General features: G+C 35.4%; 1 protein-coding gene and 1 long non-coding RNA gene across 3 annotated transcripts in view; one reads left to right on the top strand and one right to left on the bottom strand.

The window, feature by feature from the left end:
• The window catches only part of LOC111513922 (uncharacterized), a 78,906-nt gene extending 69,045 nt beyond the window's left edge, over positions 1-9,861 (bottom strand). The window contains exon 1 of the long non-coding RNA XR_012466264.1: positions 9,649-9,861. This is a non-coding gene — a long non-coding RNA (uncharacterized lncRNA). The remainder of the gene's footprint in view (positions 1-9,648) is intronic.
• Positions 1-18,029, top strand: part of LOC111513686 (uncharacterized) — a 436,986-nt gene that overhangs the window by 386,493 nt on the left and 32,464 nt on the right. The window lies entirely within an intron of this gene.

Here is an 18,029-nt window from a genome sequence, read left to right on the forward strand (position 1 = left end):
CCTCAATACTTCTATATGTTCTATAATAAAAATAATTATGTGTTGTTTTTTTTTTATTTATTCTATTTTTTATGACACTTTTAATATTGTGATACCTTGATACTTGTCTTTTTCATTCGCTCCTTCGCTTTTATAATTATAATAACTTTCAAACTATTGCAGTTATGATAAATATGCTTTGGATTTTTTTTGTTCATTATGAATTCATTAACAATTTAAGCATTTTACTAAAGTTGTAGTCCTATTATTTATATAATTATGGATCGTTATTTATTAAAAAAAGAAAAATGTTTGAGTCTTTTCAACAAAAACTTCGTGTCATGTAACAATAAATCATAAGGATTTTATTACTTGCACTTTTAGTAGTTGTAGGATCATTAACATTCACTTATTGTCATATTTGTATGGAGTTTAAGAAAATTAAATGAAGCAATCAGTCATTCTGTTGATTTAATTTTAATGAGTTTACTCATTAACGTTCTTTAAATTTCCGATGCTTACAAATTTTTAAATTACTTTAAAATTCCGGTTTATAACTGTATGCCATATTCTTTTGTTACGTCGAAGAAAAATCGGCTTACGGTGTGGAGGGTTGAATAAACAATTAAAAAAACTCTATATCGCTATGACCCCATGGAAGAGTTCGAGTGGTATTCGGAATGATGAATCTTTTGTCGTCGTGATATGATAATGCGACTTTATTTTCCAATTCAGTGTAAATATCATGCAATACACTTCTGAAAGAGTTCATCTTCCTGAATATCATACCTCCCTCTTCGATGATTTTTTCATAATCTTCACATGTCAATTCATTCTTTATAACTGATCGTTTGACGCCTTTGGTCTTCTTCAGTTCACCATCAACAGATTTTACATAATAAGCTTTAGCACCTGTACCGTAAAAGCTGATTATTGGATCATTTGGGAATTCATCCTTGAAATTACCCAGAACTGACTTTGTCACTGGAATATTGAATTGGTTTCCTGTTTTATAATTAGATGTATCGAACTTATTTATATTATTTTTGATAAATTCATAGAAATTGTCTGTATTTACTTTGAGAATAAGGGAGTCGGTATCAGTTTAGAGTAAAAACGCATCTTCTCTGGATGTATCAAACTGTTGTTTAATACATCCATAGAAAAAATCATACATAACTGTTTTGGATAATTCCAGAATGGAAAATCCCAAATACAGTGGTTCATCATAATGAAGTTTTACTCTAGCTAATTGAATGGCAACAAAATTTTCTGTAATAGAGCATTTTTTTGAATTTGGTCGCGATTGAGCATTTCAGTATTCAAATCTATATAGGTCTTCATCCAACATGATTGCTTGAACCTCAATACTCTATGCGTGTTCATCACTATCAAACCATGATTGACAGCTTGCTGTAAGTTTCTATACTGAACAATATATTTTTTTTATCATTAAAATTTGGAATTGATTTGGGAACTTTCGATTTTGCATATGGAGGTATCAAACGTTCAACTAAGAATGGAAAATCGGAATGTTCATCGTGAAGTTCTTGGGGATGATGTATTTCCACTTCCAATACATATCCATAAGGACTATCAACATCCACATTCATTATATCAAGATTGAGAATTTCATGCGGTGTTAACCATGAAAATTCACCTGTTGGTAATGGTTGTGACATGCTGTGACCATATAGATTTATTGCATCCAAATATGAAATGAATGAAGATGGTTCATTTGGATTATAATTCGGTAAAAATGTATTGTTTGCTTTATGTTTCCTTTCACTACATTGACTGATTCCACCACAAATACCTTTTTGGAAGAAGTGAACCATATCAATGTCAGTCAGTAATTCCAGTTCAATATTAGTATATTTCAACGTGGCATCCCACGATAATCCGGGTGCGGTGAAGTATTGTGCCTGGTCCAATTTATATTTATCAGCAGATATATTTCTAAAGTTTTGAAAAATATCACATAATAGTAACACATCTGACTTTAAATATAAATCAGAGTATTCACCCAAATTCTGACATTCGAACGAATTCCAAACAAGTTGAGCTCTCCCATAATCATTATCTGATATATGTTCACAATTGAGTTTATCGTAAAATTGATTTTTGGTTGGAAGTCTTGGATGATTCAGTTTGTCGATGTCATCAACAAAACTATAGGGAAATACACCTTTCTTTCTCATTAAATTGAAATTTTCAATTTGTGGGAAATGTTTGCGCATCTCGATACACTGATCAGATATTAAATTGGCTCCTAAATTCTCCAAAGAACTAGGCATGAATCTGAAACTATCAATGAATCTCATTTTCAAATAATTCTTCTTCACCCTACCATCTCTATCCGTATAGGAGTGTGTAAAGAGATGTGGGATGACAGCCACTTCATCTTTGTTTCTATAAAATTCCTTTTTGAATAAGTGACAATCATATCCACTCAGATTGTGAAAAATAATAGAAATGAAATTTGGTAATTTAAAATTCAAATTACATGATGAATGAGCAGCAGGGGACCTTTTTTTCCTGTGAGATGACAATGATCCCTCACTTTAACTTCACCATCATTGAATTGTTCGGAATAAATGCCACAATTTGTGGCAGAAGCAAACTGTTCCTCTTCCTCAGAAGTTTGTGCATCCATAGGAATAGAAAACCTGACATGATTTTCATAAATATTTTTCAAATCATCTTCAATTTTTTTGACGAATTTCTGGGCTGCATCCTTACCCCTGTACGATACAAATTTTGACATATCATCATTGTATGAACATTTAATCAGATATGCAAATGAATAAGGCTCATGTTTGAATGTCTTTATCGAGTACAAGTATTCAGGATTTGGTTTAGTGGTTTGAATCGGCTTGAGTACTGATTCAAAATCGGCGTACACTACAAATGGTGCCTTCATTTGTTTCTCAAAGTTTTCAAACGTTAGTATATTTTCAGGAACCATTTTCCCATATTCATTGACTTTGAAATTGGTTGTAGTACTCAAGTGATCACAATCATTTATCTTATGACGTAATAGTAATGGTCCATTAGAAAAATATGATAAACATCCTCACAAAAATATTTCTTATGATTATGAGCCGATAATTGGTTTGAAGCTAATCTTGAAAGATCTTTGATCCAACAATAATGACTATTACCGAAATCATCTGTGATAAGTAACAAATTGACATGTCTCCTAAGTCTTCTGTGAGAGTAACGTAATGGTCCAATTATTTCATACATTATTTTACCCTTCTCGAATTTACTTTCTAAACCGTACACATTCACTGAAATATCATTCTTTTCCTCAAATTTCACAATATCCTTCAAATTTACCGGAACATTCATACCTGTTACATCTATGACAGTATTGAAATGTGGATATGATGAAACTTCTGATGTTCTATCGATTGCAGGATGTAGTGCTGAAGTGATAGCCCATGCAAAACAATGCTGATCTTAATTACGGACATTAACCACGGCCTTCCTACGCTCGATACATTCAGGTAGCTTCATATTTGAACATCCACTGAGCGGGCTGTATTTATTGATTTTCACCTCCAGAAACATTATTTTTTCACATTTCCAACCTTGAATACAAATCAAAATTACTGATACATCCAATTAAAACTTGGTAGAAATGCTTACCTGAATCACGTTCCTGGAATTCTGTAGTTTGAGCGATAATCCCATTTCGAAATCCATCAAATAAGGAATTCAAATCAGTAGATTGTTCAACTGTTCTATTCTAAGAGTTGAATGATTTGTTTTCTTTCAGATCTTGTGTTTGCAGAATATAACTCCCAGATACTGCCATATTCACTTTGATGATTTTGTGAACCCTGATGGCTGATTCCAATAATTCTATAACTTTCTGTCTGATTTCATTAAAGAATAACATGTAATCGGTGGAAACAATGGAACTCTGCACTCTGTATGTAGCAATCCGACGATTGAAGCGACTCTTTATAGTTTGAACACCAAAACTGATTTATACACATGCATTATTCTTATGTTGCAAACTTCTATTGCGAGAATTCACTTGAGTCAATGGAATCATCACATTACTACAATTACATGTGTACATAGATGTTGCGGCGTCATCTTATCTCCCTCGTTTCACTGATGGACCTCCTTGACAACTCTGGAGCTGATGACGACGAAGGTTGTCACTACGAGTAAAACATTTACCACATTCACAAGAATACATTTTCTATGATATGTTCTCACTAACTCACTCGATGAAAACTGACATAACCAACATTCGCCCGCTTCTTAAATACCACAGTCCTCGCCGCCTGCGCGTTTCCAATCGAGAGTGAGGGTAGAGCCATGCGTTATGTCATAGCCATCGTCACATCGAGGGAGGTAAGGGCACATCGATGAATACGCATTACTCAGCCGAACACCGTGGAGTGCACATCTAGCTCTCCTACCGTTGAACGGTTGCTGCTGGGGTAGAGCGATGCGTTACGTCACAGCCTTTACCGCATCGAGGGAGGTGAGGGCACACCGATGAATAAGCATTACTCAGCCACACATTGTGGAGTGAACATCTCGCTCTCTTACCGTTGAACGGTTGCTGCTGCTGTGACGTCACACCACTACTAACTTGGTGGCCTCACACCGATGGAACATTCATTAATTGAAGGATCTTCGAAGTATGCAGACGTATTTTTGTACACAGACACGCACATGATAAATCCTGCACCGTGCATTTTACCCTGTATGCAATCTATTCTTCAATGAAGGATATCTTTACCGGGCTGAATCCAATGTGTACTTTGTACATGAAAGTTTATACTCAGTACACATGAAGGATAATCTGACCCAAGGTCAACCAACCCTCCCACACTCCAACCCCAACCCTCCTCCACTCTAATAACATCATTACATCGTTAATGACGTCATAGGGGGGGCATGAGTCAGGCATGTCGTTCAAGGTCACCCTAATTACACCATCACGTCGTTAATGACGTCATAGTGGTGGGGAAGGCATGAGTCGAACATGTCGTTCAAGGTCACCCTAATTAGACCATTACGTCGTTAATGGCGTCATAGTGGGGGGAAGCATGAGTTGGTCTAGGTCATTCACCCTACGTGACGTTATAGTGGTGGGGGGAGGCATGAATCGGACATGTCTTTCAAGGTCACCCTAATTACACCATTACGTCGTTAATGACGTCATAATGGTGGGGAGGAGGCATGAGTCGGGACATGTCGTTCAAGGTCACCCTAATTACACCATTACGTTTTTAATGAAGTCATAGTGGTGGGGGGAGGCATGAGTCGGTCTAGGTCATTCACCCCACGTGACAAATCACATATCATTATTAAAGTTGGTTGAATTTGATGTTTATATCAACTCAGAGTCTACAAATCCCATCTTCAAGCCCATATGCTCTAACACCATTTAAGATCAAGGCCAAGTAGTGGGGAAGTGATGTCATGGATTGGAGGGTGGGGGTATCAAGGTCAAGTGGTGGGGACTAATGTCAACACCCAGATGACGTCATCAGGGTCGAGTGGTGAGGTCGGAGGGTGGGGGGGTTTCCAGTGGTTGGGGTGTCCAGTAGTGGGGTTGAAGGGTGGGGGTGTGTAGTGGTGGGGTGTCAAGTGGTGAGGGCCGCATCGAGAGAGGTAAGGACACACCAATAAATATGCATTACTCAGCCACACGCCGTGTAGTGCACATCTCACTCTCCTACTGTTGAACGGTTGACATGATAAATCCTGTACCGTGCATTTTACCGTGTATGCAATCTATGCTTCAATGAACGATATCTTTACCGGGCAAATTCCAATGTGTACTTTGTACAAGTAAGTCTGTACTCAGTGCACATGAAGGATAATCTGACCCAAGGTGACATGTCGTTTAAGGTCACCCTAATTACACCATTACGTCGTTAATGACGTCATAGTGGTGGGGGGAGGCATGAGTCGGTCTAGGTCATTCACCCCACGTGACGTCATAGTGGTGGGGGTGAGGCTTAGAACCGGCTCAAATCTCCTACTCTCGATTCTTTACTTCGGCCTTTTTCAAGACAAAATCATGTCGGAAGCAGAAAAGAAGAAACTGCAGTATAGCGCGAAATATATAAAATATGGATTTATTGAAACTCCACAAATCCATCTTCGCCTATGTGCCTTCTTTGCCAAAAAACATTTTCGAATGATGCGATGAAACTCTCAACGCTACAAAATCATTTGAATAAAATGCATTCAGATAAAATGGACAAAAGTGTGACTTTTTTCCCGTGTCAGGAATCACAAGGTTAAAGGTTAGAATTCGTTGATCCTTAGCTCGCACAAGTTTCTACTTCTGAGGGTTGTCGTTCGTAGGAGTGCGACAGATTTTAAACAGATTTTCAAGAACTGGAAAAGAAACACTCAGCTCAGTCAACTGTGTCAAAAGCTTTTTCAGCGGCTTCTCAGCAAGACGACGACGAACTCTGAGCTTTCTACAATATCTCCTTGCTAATTGCTCAAACAGGTGAATCTCACACTATTGGAGAGGATTTAATTTTACCGGCAATAAAAGAAGTAATAACTACTGTGCTCCATAAACCAGTGGCAGATATTATCCGAAAAATTCCTTTGAGCATTAGTTCCGTGCAAAGAAGAATTGATGAGATGGCTGAAAACATTGAAGAGACAGTGTGCAATCATCTGAAGACTTCTAAATTCTCAATTCAGTTAGATGAGTCCACTTCACCAACCAATGAAGTATTCTTGTTTTCATACGTGAGGTTTATTAAAAATGAGAAAATATAACAAGAACTACTATTTGCCAGAAATTTAGAGACGGATACAAAAGGAGAGACCATATATAATACACTGCAAAAATTTTGTAATGAGAAAAAAATTACACTGAAGAATATTATATTAGCTGCTAGGGATGGCGCTCCGGCTATAACAGAACGTCACAAAGGCTTCATAGCATACCAAAAAAATAAAATTCCAGATGTGCTCGCTGTACATCGCGTCATTCATAGGCAATATTTGGTTGCGAAAAATTTGAGTGTGCGCCTCTCTCAATCACTGCAATGTATCATCAAAGCAGGCAATAAAATCCGAAACAGCTCTTTAAATGACACATTATTTAATCAGCTTCGTGTTGCTAATGATGAAGATTTCAACCGATTGCCAACTTCAAGGTGACGACTTGCTGCTTTTGTAGCCAAATTGCTCTTATACAAGAATAATATCGGCAGACGTGAGTTTCGCAATTTCCCTAATTTTTCAGCAGTATCCTTCAACAACGACAACTTGCTTGTTTACTGCCAACATTTGGTGAACCTTCACAGGAAATAAAAATGAAATTCAGAAATGGATACCTAGAATTTTGGCTACAAAAGCTAATTCCGCAATTGTACTGTGGATTGTGGTCCATCGTTCAACGATTTTTGATAGCATTCCCATCGTATTTGTTTGAACGTGGATTTAGTGCTGTGGCAACGTTGCTAACTAAAAAGAGAAATCGGTTGCAGATTACCGAACGCGGTGACTTACGGCTGTTTTTGAGTAAATTCGAGCCTTTCGAGTCTGATATATTAACAAACTTGTTGAAAATCATCGAATTCATCCTTCACTTTAGATTAGTTTTAAAATTCAAATTGAATTGTTTGTTTTAATAACATGACTAAAAGTTTTCCTAATATTACAAAATGGTGTTTTACATTACTCTCATCAGAAAGTCTTATTTTCACATGGCACACATAATTTAATTATTGAAACAATGACTGCGATTGTGATTCTTAAGAGTAAATTAAAAAAAAATGGAGGGGCGCTAGAAAATAATCAATTCTCGAAGTGGGCGGTAGACAAAATAAGTTTGAGAACCTCTGGGTTAGATGATCGATAAAGAAATATGTATCAATTTTTTTCATAGTCTCAACTCAAAAATACCGATTTTTGAGTTGTGTCACTTCAGAAATAATATTGCGATATTTCCGGTCCACTCTGCGATAATTTAAAACAAACCATAGACATAGACAACATTACGTGAACTGTCAGTTGCGTTCTGTTATGATAAATGAACAATGAACGTGAGCTGTTAGAATGAATGTGAGCTGTCACTTGCATTTTATTAAAACACGTTACTATTATCACTGATTTTTTACATTTTTTATTGTTATTTTTATCGATAAAATATCATATTTCAGTACTTACTATCCTATTCCTGACGAAGAAAAATTTAAAAATACGAAATTCATAAAAATGGGTCCACCTGTTTTTTAATTCTTTCATTATAATCATTTTCATTGATAAAATATCATATTTTGAAACTTATCACCCTATTCCCGAAAAAAACAAATACATAAACACAAAGTTCTTTCGTTATTATTACTTATATACATACATATACCCCCTTGTTGCTCCAATATTCACTATGGAATATTATTTGATTTTTTGGAGAGCTCTGATTGCGTTACTAACGGGAATTTTCTATTAATTGGTGACTTCAATATCCCTAAATATGATATATACTTTAATGATACCAAATTTCAGTACATCCTCAACTTCATGCAAGCAACTGAATCTCAACAGTACAACTCGATAACGAATATTAATATTCGCAAACTGGATCTAGTTATAACCAACTGTGATGATTGTATCGTCTCGAAATGTGATCAACCTTTTGTTTACATAGACGTTCATCATCCTGCACTTTCTATTTCGTTGAACTGTCGTACTCCTCATATCAATGACTTTGCTATTGATACAACACATGCTATTAAGCAATTTAATTTTGCAAAGCAAACTTTCCACCTATGTATGAACTGATCAGAACAACCGAATGGTGTGACGTTTCTGAATGTACTGACATCGACTCGGCATGTGATTTATTATATAAAAAATCACACAGAATCTTCTTTCGAACAGTTCCACTGAGAAAAGTAACAACACGTAAATTTCCCCCATGGTTCGACGCCGATGTTATCAGCCATATAAAGAAAAAGGAATCAGCATATAAAAACTATAAGAAATATAAAACAGCATTTTATCAAAATCAATTCTCGGATCTGAGAAAAAGTGTCAAAACTAAAATAAAAGCAGCATATAGTCAATTTACAAACTTAGCTGAAAATAATATTTTATCTGACAGCTCGTCTTTCTGGTCTTTCATACACAGTAAAAAAGGTCATTCGGGTATACCGGGTATAATGAAACTTGATGATGAGGTATTTGATAAGCCTGGGGATATTGTCAATGGATTCGCCAAGTACTTCAGAAGTGTATACTTGGTTTTGGACGAGAATATGCTTCGTGAAAATTCTCATGATTCTGATTTAGATACATTAAACATCCCTGCCTTCTCTAAAATCGATATTATTACTGCTTCAAAATTAATAAATAAACTCACCGCAGACGTTGACATTGTTCCTAGTCTTGTGATAAAGGACTGTATCGACGTTCTCTCTATACCTCTAATAAGCATATTCAACATAATTTTATAAACTTGTGCCTTTCCTGAGCAGTGGAAAACGGGCAGTTTCAATTTCGATTTAATGTAACTTTTCTAAACTTTTCAAGATATGTGTGCAAAATGTTATGTACTCCCATATTCAAAAAGTTATGTCTCCTACTCAGCATGGTTTCGTACAACAAAGATCATGTATGACAAATCTTGCATGTTTGAATCAATATATCTGTACATACCTGGACAAACATAAACAAGTCGATGTTGTTTATTTAGACTTTCAAAAAGCCTTCGATCAAATAGACCATTACTTTCTTCTCAGCAAATTGACAAAATTGGGACTCTCTAACCAACTGCTTACTCTAATTGAATCATATCTACTTAACAGAAAACAATTCGTCGAATATGAATCTTTCAAATCGGCCCAGTACGTAGTTACATCTGGGCTACAACTGAACGTATCCAACTGTAAGATAATATCATTTACAACAAAAAAGCGAAGCGAAGTTTAATGTACAATTATTCAATCAACCAAACTACAATCAACCGCGTACAATGAGATAAAAGATCTTGGTATAACATACGACAGTAAATTAACATTCACAACACAAGGAATATGATTGCTGATGCAAATAGGATGCTTGGATTCATTTACAGAAATGGCAAAAATTTCAAAAGTATTGCCACCTTGAAATTGCTATATTTTGCGTATGGCAGATCTAAGTTCTAACTCAGATCTGCCATACTCCATACTTCATACTCTAGTATGGCTCTGTGTTATGGAATCCAGTTTACGACTTCCAAAAAACATCAATTGAGAACGTGCAAAGGAAGTTCCTAAAATATATATGTCTAAAAGTTGATGGTCAATACCCCACGACAGGCATCGATCATAACATTTTGTTGACACGATTTGATTAAACATCTTTGAAAAATAGGAGAGTTACCCTTGGTATAAAATTCCTGCATAAATGACTGAACAACAATATTGACAGTACGATTCTTTTACTCGAGATCAATTTCTTAGTACCAAGAAGTGAAGGTCGACACAATTGGAAATTATATTGCGAAGCATCACGCACAAATGTTATGCTACGATCACCATTGAATTTTATGTGCAGTAGCTTCAATAAAATCTGTGAACACTGCCATATTCATTTCGACTCTCTGAACACCTTGGTATCTTGTAACCACAATCACTTTCAATAATACTATAAATAACATTTGTGTCAGTACTGCTACATTGCATGATTTGTAACTTTTTGTGTTATATACTAAATTTTTCATTCCTCTTTTGAAATTCTACTTGTACGAATATTTTATAAATACTTTGTCTCAGCATTTACTTTTATACATTTCTATATTCCATTATTTTCAATATTTACTTCATATATACTCTGTAATGATAGCATTTTCTGTAACTATATATATATATATATATATATATATATATATATATATATATATATATATATATAAATACTTTTTGATCTATTAACTGAAATCACAAATGTGCGGTTGGCTCCTGCTGGTGGCTCCGTGCATTTGTATTTCTATCTTTTGGTAACCAAGTGTTGCCCATCCTTACACTTGGCTGCACCATATTGATGATGGGACAAAATCCCGTGTCTATGGTTTGCCACTTACTTGAGTGCTATGTCCGATATACATATTTTTTTTTTGAATGATGCAACTAATTTTCCTTTATTTTCAGTATTTCAATATTAAATTTTACAAAAAGGATTTAACAGTCATAAATAACTTATCGAGGAACAAGTACAAATCAAAACACAACAAGACCTCACATTCAATATATTAAACAAAACCATACACATTCCTAGAGAAGATCTAACACAGAGAAGAGTACCTGATGCAGTACAAATACAGGCAAATTTACCTAAAGTACCTGAAATACCTGAGTTGAGGCAATCTGGCCGTATAAAGAGGCAGACGACAGGATGACAAGTTCAGTTTGAGGAGTGCCTAGAAGATGACAGTACGACCAGCTGTCGAAAGCACTCGCAGATAATTAATAGAAGATATAAAGATTCGAATCCTTTTTGTAAAATTTAATTGTTCACCGTTTATATTAATCATTTACTTACCTTGAATACTGAAGGTTCCATTATTAGTTTTGCAGATGACATGGCTGTTTTTTATCAGAGTGAGTCATGGGCTGACCTACAACAAAAAATTATTCAAGATTTTATTCACATTATAGACTGGTTTGATTATAATTTATTAACTGTTAATTACTCAAAAACGTGCTTTGTTCCATTTAGTTGTTATGAAAATGGTTTACCAGATTTTAATGTTGTACAGTTACATGTCAACAATAAAATAATAGAAATAAATAGAGTTAGATATATAAAATATTTAGGTATAACAATTGACGATACTATGAAATGGAATATACATATACAAAATGTAATTAAAACATTAAGGCCTATGCTATATAAAATAAAATTTCTGAACCGATACTTAGACTTACCTGTGATAAAAATTGTATATTACTCTCTGATTGAATCTAGGCTAAATTACGGAATATTGGGATGGGGTGGAGCCGCAAACTGTCATTTGTCCAAACTTGAGACTCTACAAAAAAGATTCCTAAAAATGATATTTAAAAGAGACATGTTTTATCCTACAAACCTTCTTTATCAAGAGGCTAGAATATTTGATATTAGTCAGTTGTACTACATACAGTTAGTGTATTTTCAATATAAACATAAACGTCACGATTATATAGACCACGTACATAACACTAGAAATAAAGTAAAAAAATTGATCAAAACAGAACTGACACTCAAAACAATTGGTCATCGAAGTCATTTGCATACAGCTAGTCGAGCCTATAATATACTTTCGGAGTCCATTCGACAGGCAGAACATTTTAAAAAATTTAAAAAATTAATTAAAAAATTCGTTTTGGACGAACGACATCAAATCAATTTGTTACTAAGAGCCTGACGTCCTAGTAACATAGTATGTTCTTTTTTTTGTATTGGCAAATCCTGTTGTTTGCAATGGTTTGTAGTTCTTTTTGTTTATTATTATTTTTATTAACTACTACATACAAAAGTTTTATTTACTGTCTAGATTATTTCTTCTGTATTTCTTTTTTGTTTGTTGCTATAGTTTATTTCATAAAATACGTATATTTTTTAATCGAAAATTTTGTCAGTTTCATCGCATACAAGCTCTGCTTTCGCGATGTTCTGTGTTGGTGTTTATTTGTATATTATATATAATATAATCGATGTAAATTAGCATGTGAACAATTAACAAATAAACATATTATTATTATTATATATATATATATATATATATATATATATATATATATATATATATATATATATATATATATTGAATGATGCAACTAATTTTCACAAAAAGGATTTGAAGCTTTATATCTTCTATTAATTATCTGCGAGCGCTTTCGACAGCTGGTCGTACTGTCATCTTCTAGGCACTCCTCAAACTGCCTTGTTTGATATATATATATATATATATATATATATATATATATATATATATATATATATATATATATATATATATATATATATATATATATAAATGAAGTCAACAAATAATGGGGCTTAGCAGCAAATGAAAGAGTACTCTTTAAAGTTTGTCCAAGCTTTCGGAAATTTAATAAATTGTTTCCATCATTAGGGATGCTACAATTTGAGGGTGTAAGTAATATTAATATATAATTATGAATGGTTAGACTTACAACTTTTTGAGGATGTTTCATACGATGGTTATGTAAAATATTGGACACAACATGATGGCTGATCATTGATACAATACATTTATAAAACTGGTTAAAGGATGTCTAATATTAGATAAAATATTTGTGAAAAACGTTACACTTTAAAATTATTTTGAAGGAAGGATAATGTCACATGTCGAAATTTCACAAAACATTACATTTGGAAGGATTGACAGATGGTTGACATGACATATGTCAGTGGTTCCAGTGATAAAAGCTGTTACCAACTTTAACTTGTAAAGAATTATTTTTGGAAATTTCTACCTGTGCCGCTTTTTTTGAAGTGAATGTAGGATAATAACATTTGGATTAAAGTATTCATCGATACAAAAGTATATGAAACCAACAAAAGTTATAGAACACACAGAGTCATCTATGAGTCACTAGCTGAACTATCTATTGGTTGAAGAAGGACACTGTAAACACTAGACTCATAAGACTGCATCTGTCAAATGTCAATACATGCCAGCATGGCAGGATCGGCGTTGCCAGTTGTGCAATAAATCATTGTTTATGAGGCAATGTAGCGTTGCCGGTTTTGGAATTAATCGTAAACGACTCGATGAAAATTGAAAGCGCGAAAGTGATATATTAATAATAATGAATCAGATTTGAGAAAAAATATGACAACTTAACCTGCGATCCGTCATTGAATACGGGGTGTCTCAAAATACATCATTGGAAACAAACATGACGTCGAAGTGTACAGGGTGCGTCAAAATATATTTAAAAAAAACATGTCGGTTCAACAGAAGTCTAGCATTCCAACATGCCAAAAGGGCACTACGTCTCGTATCTTTGTTAACCAAGTTAGCATCATCAGGAGAAAGAGGAGATCCAAAAGTGTCGAGAGGTAAAGCGTTGTGGACTCAACGTGAGGACAATGGTGGAGCGAAGTATTCGACAATGACATTTCAAAATACGTTGTTTTCCATGCGTTTTCGATCATTTTTCGTGCGTTTACGATCGTTTTTCGTGCGTCTACGATCGTTTTTCGTGCGTTTTCGACCGTTCTTCGTGCGCTTTCAACCGTTTTGCATACGTTTTCTATTTTTGTTGAGGGTATCATGAGGCGGTGAGGTTATATGAAAAAGAAGAAATGATTTAGAAATTTATTATACATTTTTATTTTGGTATTATATCACAAAGCCATTTGTATAAAATATCTAGGTTTCGGATACTGCAATTGTAGTTGGTTCGCTTGCGAATGTCATGCATACAGGGTGAGACACCTTCGTTGTTGTCGAATGTGGGAACCATCCATGTTGTATTGTCATAGCCCTCCAAATTCACAACGCGTGTCGGTATATTCAACTCGTGAAATTTTTCAGTTAGAAAGTCATGTTTTTGATGTCCTCGCACATAAATGACATCGACACCTTGTAGATTTTCCTTGAGGATGGCATCCAATTGATTATATTCCACAAAACCAGAGGAATACCTCAATCCGTGAATGTTTCGCTCCAAGTAACAGGCGGTACGACGATCTTCTTTACTCAAACTGGAAAATGGTGTATTTGGCAGCACTGAATTCCAATCCGGATGGCTATTTCCTTAGGATGGAGTTTTTGCTCGACGGTGAAGCCTTGAATATCTACAACAGCTATTCTCATGTTGACTCTTCGATTGATACTGAAGCAAAATCAAATGTTCATTTCCATTTTTTAATAATTTCGCTGAGTGGGAGGTGTTCTATGACAGTGTCGTGCACAATGATGCAATAGGCTCTAGTATTTTGAGGAAATCCCTCGGATGCTTCGATTTCAAGTTTTACATCAACACTGGAACTTTTGATGCTCTCATCCCTTCTGGAACAATCGATGACAAAGAGAGCTTTGTCCGTAAAGACGGTGGAAGTGAGAAGAGGATTATGTTGATTGGTCATTTTGTAGCTGAGACCAAATTGTGAGTAGTTGAAATGAGCTTGGAAAAAATTCCCCTTTAAAAAATTCAAATGCATATTTTCCTTGGGGTAATTCTCACCGTTAAGAGTGAGCGTTATATTGGTAATATTCAAATGATTGAATATTGTTGGATCATTGTTGACTTTACTGTAGTCATGATTTTTTTGGAAACATACAATCACATAGCGAGGGCTTTCGAGGAACGAAGAAGTCTTGACGGCCCATATTTCATTTTTTGCACCTTGTGTGAGATCAGGCAGCATATGAAGTTCCCATTTTCTGAACGGTATGAGAATAGGAGTGTCTGCTTGGATAGTTTTCAAAAGTTGCAATTTAATTTGATCATGCGGAAAGAGTCGTTTAACTTTCAGTTCGATATTTTCGATTTCCAATATAACTTCCGTTTTCGGCATTAGTGCAGCAGGAGTCTCTTCTATTTTTAAACAGTTGCTCTCATCTCCAGCTCGAACTAATCGAATGGTATGTTTACCGTAGAAAACACACTGATAATCGTTGAAGATTTTCAAAAAATGCTTGATGGGTATGAGCATGTTGAATGTTAGATGAGTTGTGTTGATGACGCCTGTATTGTTGGGAAAAGTCCAACCGGAGGTGGCCAAGTGTTTGATATCTTCGTCGGTGTAGATGAGAAATCCTCTAACAGTACTAACAATTCCAAGTTCACGAACTGCTTCCAATTCCTTACCACTCTGCTCATAACTAGCAGATTGAAACATGAAAGCACCAGCATTGTTTACGAAAGACACCTTATCGTCCCCTTTGGTCTTCTCAACTTTTCCACTAATGAACAGCAGACTATCGTACAAAGCATCGTAGGCATCAGATTGATTGATGTTGATTTCAATAACATCGTTGTTGCGAAAAGATTTGACATATGGATGGTAGGTTCGCCATTCCACCTTTTGTATGGACTCATCGATTTGCGGTTTTCGGAAAATGTTGAACATTCGATTGGACAACATGATAACCAAGAGATTCCAGAAACAATTTATTTTCCATTGTCAATAGTTGTCGACTAGTGAAGGTCTTGGTGAAGACTGACTTGGGGTATGGAGGTGTATTATTTTTGTAGATAGTCAGCACTATACTTCCGCTTCAATTCTAAACCAATTATCATTTCTTCGTTTCGGAAGTCAATGAGCCTAGAATGTTGGTCGAGCACTCGCAGCGTGATATTGATTATTCCGTCTCTATGTGCAATAGGTAGGTAAATGGGGTGAAAAGGTGTTTCGTCGATTGCATACCCCGGATCAACACCAACAGCAAATTCGTATATCGTATGAGTCGGTGTGTCGTTGTAGAAGGCTCCAAACGTAATGTTGCTATCTATGTGTATTGTGCGTACTTTAATGATATCCACAGGTAGATCGGATTCGTGATGTATGTTTGGTTTGAGAAGAGTAGATGAAAACCCCAGTATGTGAGCCAAGCTATTTGCAGGTGGGAAATCAATCGAGTGCTTCAGACAGAATATTTCACTTTTCAGCGTATTATTATTCTGTTTCAGATAGAAAAAAATCCTCAGAGTTTTCCTTCAATGTTTTAGGCGTGATGTATTTGTTTATTAATTCTTCAATGTCACCAATTTCGTAAGATCCAACAGGTATATCAATGCTTTTCTATTTAGTTTTGACAGTAGTAGAATTTCGTACCTTCTTCAATGTTGGGTATACTTTTGTACGAATGGAAACTGAGGAAAGCCAAAGTATATTCAGAATCAGAATCTAATCGAATGGGTGGATTGAAATCGATGGAGAGCGTCGAAGAACGACTCGTTAGCGTTAATATCATAGACATGACTGATATAATGTCAGTATGACATCTCCTTAAATAATGATTGAAACAACAACAACAAGATTTTACATAAAAATCATTCATTTCTACAATAGTAACATTCTATTTGCGAACTCACAGGACCATAATACATTGTTTTTTGTAGCGATGACGCAGCTGATGTAGGTGGTGGTACCTCAAACCGATGTTGGTAGTCCTTTGCTAATCTATGCCAAACATCCAATAATTCCCAAGGTTTAGCATTCTCAACCAAATAATCGATCGATAAAGTTTTCAATTCAGCATGGGTTAAATCTCGCAAAGATTTATCTCCAACCATTTTTGCAGACATTATGGAGCAGAAACTGTAGTCACAGATGTCCGCAATTACTCTGATCAAAATTTTGATACTGATTATTGTTATATGTAATCGTTATACCCCCTCCAAAATATCTGACCAATTCCATTGGAGGTTTGAGATTACCGAAATGCTGTACAAAATATTGTACAGCATTGCCGTTTTTAATGTGAGCTACTCAATCAGTGCCTGCATTCAATTGAGAATCCAAGTTCAATACAGCACATTCTCGCAGTCGAGGACCACGAGTTGGCAACGTGTCGCGCATAAAGACTCCACGAAAATGTGGAATTCTCAGTTGACGGGCACATTTTTGAATTTCCGAATCGTATAATGCTCTATGGCGTAGCTTCAATAGGAGTTTTTTTGCTTTTTCAAGTAAAGACCTCGCCCTTTGCGTTGCTGTTGTTTCTTTAGGAACAGACCAAATCCTCGAGGTGTTTTGCGTAGGTACAAACTGGAACCTAAATGTTCCATAGCTTTATTGTGACGTTGATCTTCTTCAAGTTTCTTTTTGGCATTTTTAGCATCTATTACGGTTTTTGCGATAGCGCCTGCTCTACCTGCCAACGAACCCAAAGCTGAAAGGGCAGCGAATATAGGTATGAAGGGAAAGACTCCTCCAGATTTTGCTTCGAATGGTATTATCCTAGGTATCCGTATGTTTTTACGTCCTCCAGCTTGACTCAATGCCATTTTAGCAGCTCGCAAAGCCGAAGCACTAGATTTCTTAATATTGGTGGGATGTGGCTTCCAATCTTCAGTAATTTTTTGAAAGACAAC

The sequence above is a fragment of the Leptinotarsa decemlineata genome, unplaced genomic scaffold, assembly GCF_025532065.1.
Source record: "Leptinotarsa decemlineata unplaced genomic scaffold, Ldec_3_MD MMD2_tig00004067_RagTag_RagTag, whole genome shotgun sequence".
Lineage (NCBI taxonomy): Eukaryota > Metazoa > Arthropoda > Insecta > Coleoptera > Chrysomelidae > Leptinotarsa > Leptinotarsa decemlineata.